This window comes from Camellia sinensis, chromosome 3, assembly GCF_055761805.1.
Source record: "Camellia sinensis isolate YWXY chromosome 3, ASM5576180v1, whole genome shotgun sequence".
In the NCBI taxonomy this organism is placed as follows: Eukaryota; Viridiplantae; Streptophyta; class Magnoliopsida; order Ericales; family Theaceae; genus Camellia; species Camellia sinensis.
Window position 1 is genome coordinate 105,271,959 of NC_138963.1, and position 6,493 is coordinate 105,278,451.

The following is a 6,493-nucleotide window of genomic DNA, read 5'->3' on the forward strand; positions in this document are numbered from 1 at the left end:
AATGAGGGTTCCCAAACGAGGCCCAGTGTCAAAACTATGCATTATTTTATATATGTAAAGTTTGGGATAGAATTATGCTATTTCTAGGTGTCGCAGACCGAATGAGCCACCAAGGTGTCATTAAAGTTTCATGTGCTAACTCACGAACGTATACTTTTGTCATGACCCGAACCCGCCCCTATGGGTTAAGGCCATAACCGGCCAGTAATCACGAGATTACCTACGGCCTCAAACCAAATAAGACAAAACTCATCAGAGTAAAGAGGCCAAACGGAAGCAAATTTAAAAAATTTGTCCATGGAGCTGTGCTTATATGCACATCATAACATTCCATACATGCATATGTTAATAACTCACAATAGAAAGTACAGTACCATAAAGTTCTGTACAGACAGGATCATCAAAAACTAAGTCAACCCATGAAAACGATATACAGACATGTCCAAAGGCTTCGCCAACATGACAACATAAAACAAAATGGCAAAGAGGCAAAGACGAGTCTCATGCGTGAGACGCAAGGGCTGACTCTTCAAAACCTTTGTTGTTCCGCACATACTTTACTGGGGCTGGGTTTGGACTTCTCCTGGCTCACCTACAAACACATGAATGAGCATGAGCGATAGCCCAGTGAATAATATCAAATAAAAGAGTTATACAAACGATACGTAGAACAACATGCTTCAAACAGCCTTGGGCCCAATTCATATTTCTATTTAACATATATATGTACACAATTTAAGTCAAGTGACTATGGTTTCAAACATAGTAGCCTTTGACCCATTTATCTTTCATTTGTCAAACTGGCCTTTGGCCCATTCAGATTTTTATGTCAAACTGGTCCTTGGCCCATTCAACTTTCATTCATGTCAAACTAGCCTCTGGCCCATTCATTCATGTCAATCGGCCTTCGGCCCAATCAGTTATGTCAATCGGCCTTTGGCCCAATCATTCATGTCAATCGGCCTTCAGCCCAATCATTTATGCCAATCGGCCTTTGGCCCAATCATTTATGTCAATCGGCTTTCGGCCCAATCATTCATGTCAATCGGCCTTCGGCCCAATCATTCATGTCAATCGGTCTCGGCCCAATCATTCATGTCAATCGGTCTTCGGCCCAATCATTTATGTCAATCGGCCTTTGGCCCAATCATTCATGTCAATCGGCCTTCGGCCCAATCATTTATGTCAATCGACCTTTGGCCCAATCATTTATGTCAATCGGCCTTTAGCCCAATCATTCATGTCAATCGGCCTTTGGCCCAATCATTTATGTCAATCGACTATTCGTGTCAGATTATCATTCGTATCAGATTATCATTCGTATCAGATCGTCATTCGTATCAGACTATTATTCGTATCAGGCTATCATTCGTGTCAGATCATCAGACCATCATTCGTGTCAGATCATTTGTATCAGATCATTATTCGTATCAGGCTATTATTCGTGTCGGACTATCATTCGTGTCAGATCATCAGACCATCATTCGTGTCAGATCATTTGTATCAGATCATTATTCGTATCAGACGGCCTTTGGCCCAATACATAGCATAACAGATATTTGTCCTCAATTTAGTATAGTAACTTACAAGACTTATATGAAAGTAAGCAATTGGACAAATAACATACTTCAGATATCTTTATTAAGATATTACTCACAGTGATCAGTTGGTTGGTTTGCCCTAGAGCTCGACCCTACATAGTCCATGAACACAAAAGGGTTACCAACAATTCAATCCGTTCTTAAATTCACATTTTCTCTTTAGGCTTTATTCTTATCTCTTTAACTCAATTACAATGCTCAATACATGCCTAAGAGTACTTAGAAGTGAAGGAGAACGGAAAACGAAACACAGAGCGCATAAACAAAATTTCAAAAACACAGGGTCCCCGCTCGAGCGGACCCAATTGGTCTGCAAAAGTGCTGGTTGCATCAAATTCACGCTTGAGCGTGAACTCGGGCGCTCGAGCGAAAGGTCTGTCTACATAGCTCCCCACTCAAGCGTGGACTTTCCCGCTCGAGCGGACATCATGGTCTGCAGAAAATACAGGGAGCACGAAATTTACGCTCGAGCGGCGGTTTTCCAGAATGTGTTCTTGAGCTCAAAACGACCTCCAAAGGTTCCAAACTCATAATCTCATCTCAAACTTCACATATTCATGTACTAACATGGTACAAACACTAAATTACAACATAATGGAGCTCAATTTCACAAAATAATCACATGCATGGCTCAAATTACACCAAACTAATTTTCATCATAGCACATTCATGTATTCAAAGCTCCTATCCTCATAAATTGTACATGCATGTGATGTATTACTCTCATTCTCAACTTAGATGATACAAATGGTGATCATAACATGAGTTTTAACCAAAACTCTACATAAATCATGTATTTCAAGCTCAAACATGCAAATTCAAAACAATTTCTTACATGCATGCACATATTGGCTCCCAATTCAACAAAACCAATTCAATTACATCATGTTCAATCAAATTCATGTTCTTGACCATTATTCCAATTTAAATTCACAAAATCACAACTAATATTCACAATTTCACTCACCTAAGAGCTTCAAACACCCAAGCTCTAGTCAATTCTTGAGTTAAATCTTCAAATCCCCAAGCTTGAGCCAAAAATTGCACAAGTCTCTCCCTTTCTCTCTCTAACAGCCGACCTTCTCTCTTTCTAGAGAGTTGATCAGCCCAAATGAAGATACAGGGAGGAAATTGAGTGTAGTGTCTTTTTACATAAATTTCCACTAGCCACAATTTAATAATAAGAAATAATTGGGCATTAATTCACCAATTAATCAACTTAATCTGGTCTGAATCAATTTTTCAATTAAATTTCACCGTAGGCTCTAAAAATTACGCCAATCACAATGGCACAATCAATTTTGGTTTCGGTGGCCGATAAGGCCTTCAATTTAATTTTGAAAGCAGATAATCAAACAGATATTCCTACGGTGAACAGATATAAATTCAAAACCATATATTTTCTCATAATGGCACACAAAACCATATTAAACACATAATCATACTCATATTAAGGACCAATTAACATATTACGGAACAGGGACATCACAGTCTTCCCCCCTTTAAGAAGTTTGGTCCTCCAAACTTATTTTACCTTTAGTCGAACACAATTCGGAACACTTTTCATTCAACGGTTCCAATCCTTTTTGATAGTCGTTTACTTAGTTTCAAAATCAAGCAACATTCTGTTCTTACTCAATCAGAGGCTTACCTTTTCCGCCATACAAGGTTTTGCACGGTGCCACACCGATACCAGAGTGCAAGCTGTTGTCGTAAGCAGAGTCTGCCAACAACGAATAGACTTTCCAAATTCCTTGAAAGATCTACTGAATATTTTTGGAGCATTTCTCTCAAAAGTTCTTTCTAATTATACATCGATTTTCGGACGGCAAGCAGCGTCAAATCACAATTCAGTCCCCATTACCTCTTGAAGGCTTATTAGAATTCGGGCACATTTTAGGATTCCTGTCTAAAACAATAGATACTGGGACCCCATACAAACAAGCAATTTTATCGATGTAACCAGTGGCTGGTCTATAAACATCATACGAAGATTTTACAGGAAGGAAATGAGCAAGCTTAGTAATTCCATATACAATAACCCAAACGGGACTCATACCTTGGGCGTCCAAGGTAGTCCCACAATGAAATTCGTAGTCACATATTTCCATTTCCATTCCGAAATAGAGAGAGGTTGCAGTAGTTCCGCCAATATCTGTTATTTAACTTTGACTAGTTGGCACCGAACACATTCAGACACAAATTCAACAATTTCCTTCTTCATAATAGATCGCCAACATTTTTGTTTCAAATGCCAACTAACCTTACCATAGAAGTTTGATCCATTTCCTTGTCACAGCAGTTCAATTCATTCCTCAATAATTCCGCAATTCACAACCCAATTCAGTACTTAGTTTAGTGACTCATCACAGCTATCCAAGGTTAACCAAAAGTCTTCAGGAATATGAAGTGGATCTAGATACTGATGGTATATTGTGTGGAATAATTGAATATGGAAGTAATGTTGAATTGCATTATTAAGCATACATTGGCATTTGGACTATGTTAAGCTTTGGAAATTTGCATTAAGAAAATAATGTTGGGAAATGGGTTTTCATGAAACGGTTCTAGGGTAAATACAGTGGTAAGTCTTGATAGGTAGTATAGATGAAATTGTTTTAGTTGGCCTGAGTGTCCTTGGTGAAAGACTAGAAAGTCGCGCGAATAGGTGCCGAGCATTCTGGTTAATACTAGTAAAAATGACAATCAATAATACTCATATAGTTTATTTGCAGACACCGACCTAGGGATTACTAGAATTGTATTTACCGCCCCCTTTAATTAAATTGATAAATTTTGAACAGTTGAAGTTGCATAACATTATTGAGCATGATGGTTTTCAAAAGATGAAGATGTGTTTTATTTTCAAAAAGGCATGGCATGGCATGGCATGTGCATTCATCTCTTGACTTGTATAAAATGTATATATTTTGTTAAGGATTTCCTACTGGGCTCTATGCTCACCCTATCGGATTTTTGTGTAGGAAAAGACGTGATGAATCCGCCTAATTAAGGGCGTGGAAATGTGTGTGTTGAGAGCACTAAAATTCTCATTTGCTGTGATCCTATTTGTAAGCCAAGGGTTATGTATGTGTGGGTTTGAATAACCATTTTGTGTATCGGGCTTAAGCCTTGGAAGATTGTAAACCCTTAGGGGTGCTTATTTGGTTATTTACTTGTTGTTGAATCAATGTAATATCGTGTGAGGAACTATTATTATTATGTAATACAAGTATGAGAAGTTATATTTGGTTTTCCTTTAAGAGAGTCATGATTGTTGCATTATCATTTGGGCTAGAAATTTGGGGCGTTACAAATTTCCTAAAAAGCATCTTAGAACTTAGCCTGTTATCAGCCATTCTTGTGTCTATCTCAGCGACTCCGTCATCCTTAGTCACTTAACTACAAACTCTCTAACTTCTTAGGGCATGGGCCACAGTAAGGGTTATGCCTCATACCAAGCCCAATGGGGTTTTCTTGGTCCTGCCAGTACAACCGAGGCATGTCCATAACCTGGATAATAGAAAAGGAGTCCCTTGTTTTTCAGGCTACCCTACTCTTATATTCGTGGGGTTGCCACGGTATATTGGTATCTTTAGAGTCTGTTATCGGCTCCAACCAGTAAGCATTGGAGCCTGCTATCAATGTTAAGTTACTTATGCTTCGGGCCTGCTATCAACCCTAGGTTGGTTATACTTTGGGGCTTGCTATTAGCACCAAGCATTAATCTCCATTTGCAAAGATGAGGCCTCTTTCAAAAGCTACCATCACCTTGGGGAATCGTCCCAGAAGGTAATTACCTCAGCAAATCTTTCTCTCTGCAAGTACACTTCAAGTATTGCCTTAAATGCGGCACCATAATGACCTTTTAGTAGGGTGGCAGCGTCGACATGGGTTACCTTAGCTACTGGGTCGCGGTAAGTAATGCCTAAACAGGTTTCCTTAGACACTTTTACTACAAAGAATTTTCTTTGGGTCTAGTGGATCGAACTTGATTCAGCATTCTGGTTGGCCTACTTTCCTTGGGCTTTGACCCATGTCCATTTAAGTCTTGCTTGGGAACATGCTATTTTAGTAACTTTTTAACTTACGAAAAGATATGCATAAAAGTAGAGAGAACGATGTGACCACTTATAGTGACTTTTTAACTAAAATGTGTAGTTGACATACAAGGCCTTAATCATTATTTTTCATCTAATCGAGGCGACCTCAACAATTAGGTTAACACTCGATTCTCTATCCCTTTACAATATAATATAGATTAGGCTATATCAACAAGAGTCTACTATATCAACAAGTAACCCTTCATAATGTTTTCTAATGGGGGATTTGGTTAAACCCCCCTCATAATAAAACTTTAATATATTAAGAACAAGCACAAAAAAATTTTCTTGAAAAGTCAAACACATACCATTATTATCAAAATATTAAACTTTAAAATAATATAACTTTTAATGCAGATGCCGATTTTTAATAAAATTAGTATTTTTAGAATCTTCTCATCAAGATCTATCAAATAAAATCCATATTAACTATAAATTCTTTAAAAAAAATAAAGTAAAAATATTACCGTTAAAATTGATATAAACAGTAACAGTAACATATTATTATAACAATGTTGTCCAAGAAAAAAAAAAAAAAGACATTTTACTTTATTCTTATTCAATTATGTATTTTTTTTCTTATGAGGTTTATGAAGCAAAATAAATTAAACTGTCATTTCCACCAAATAAAATTCTAATGAAGAGTTTTGACTAAATTTCCTTTTTCTCATTGATACAATAGAGATTAAGCCGCCCTGCTCAACAAATACAAAACATGATTAATAATTATCTTTTGAGGGATCTTCTTTGTCATTTAGACATGTTGGGCCCTCTCCGTATTGTGTAGAA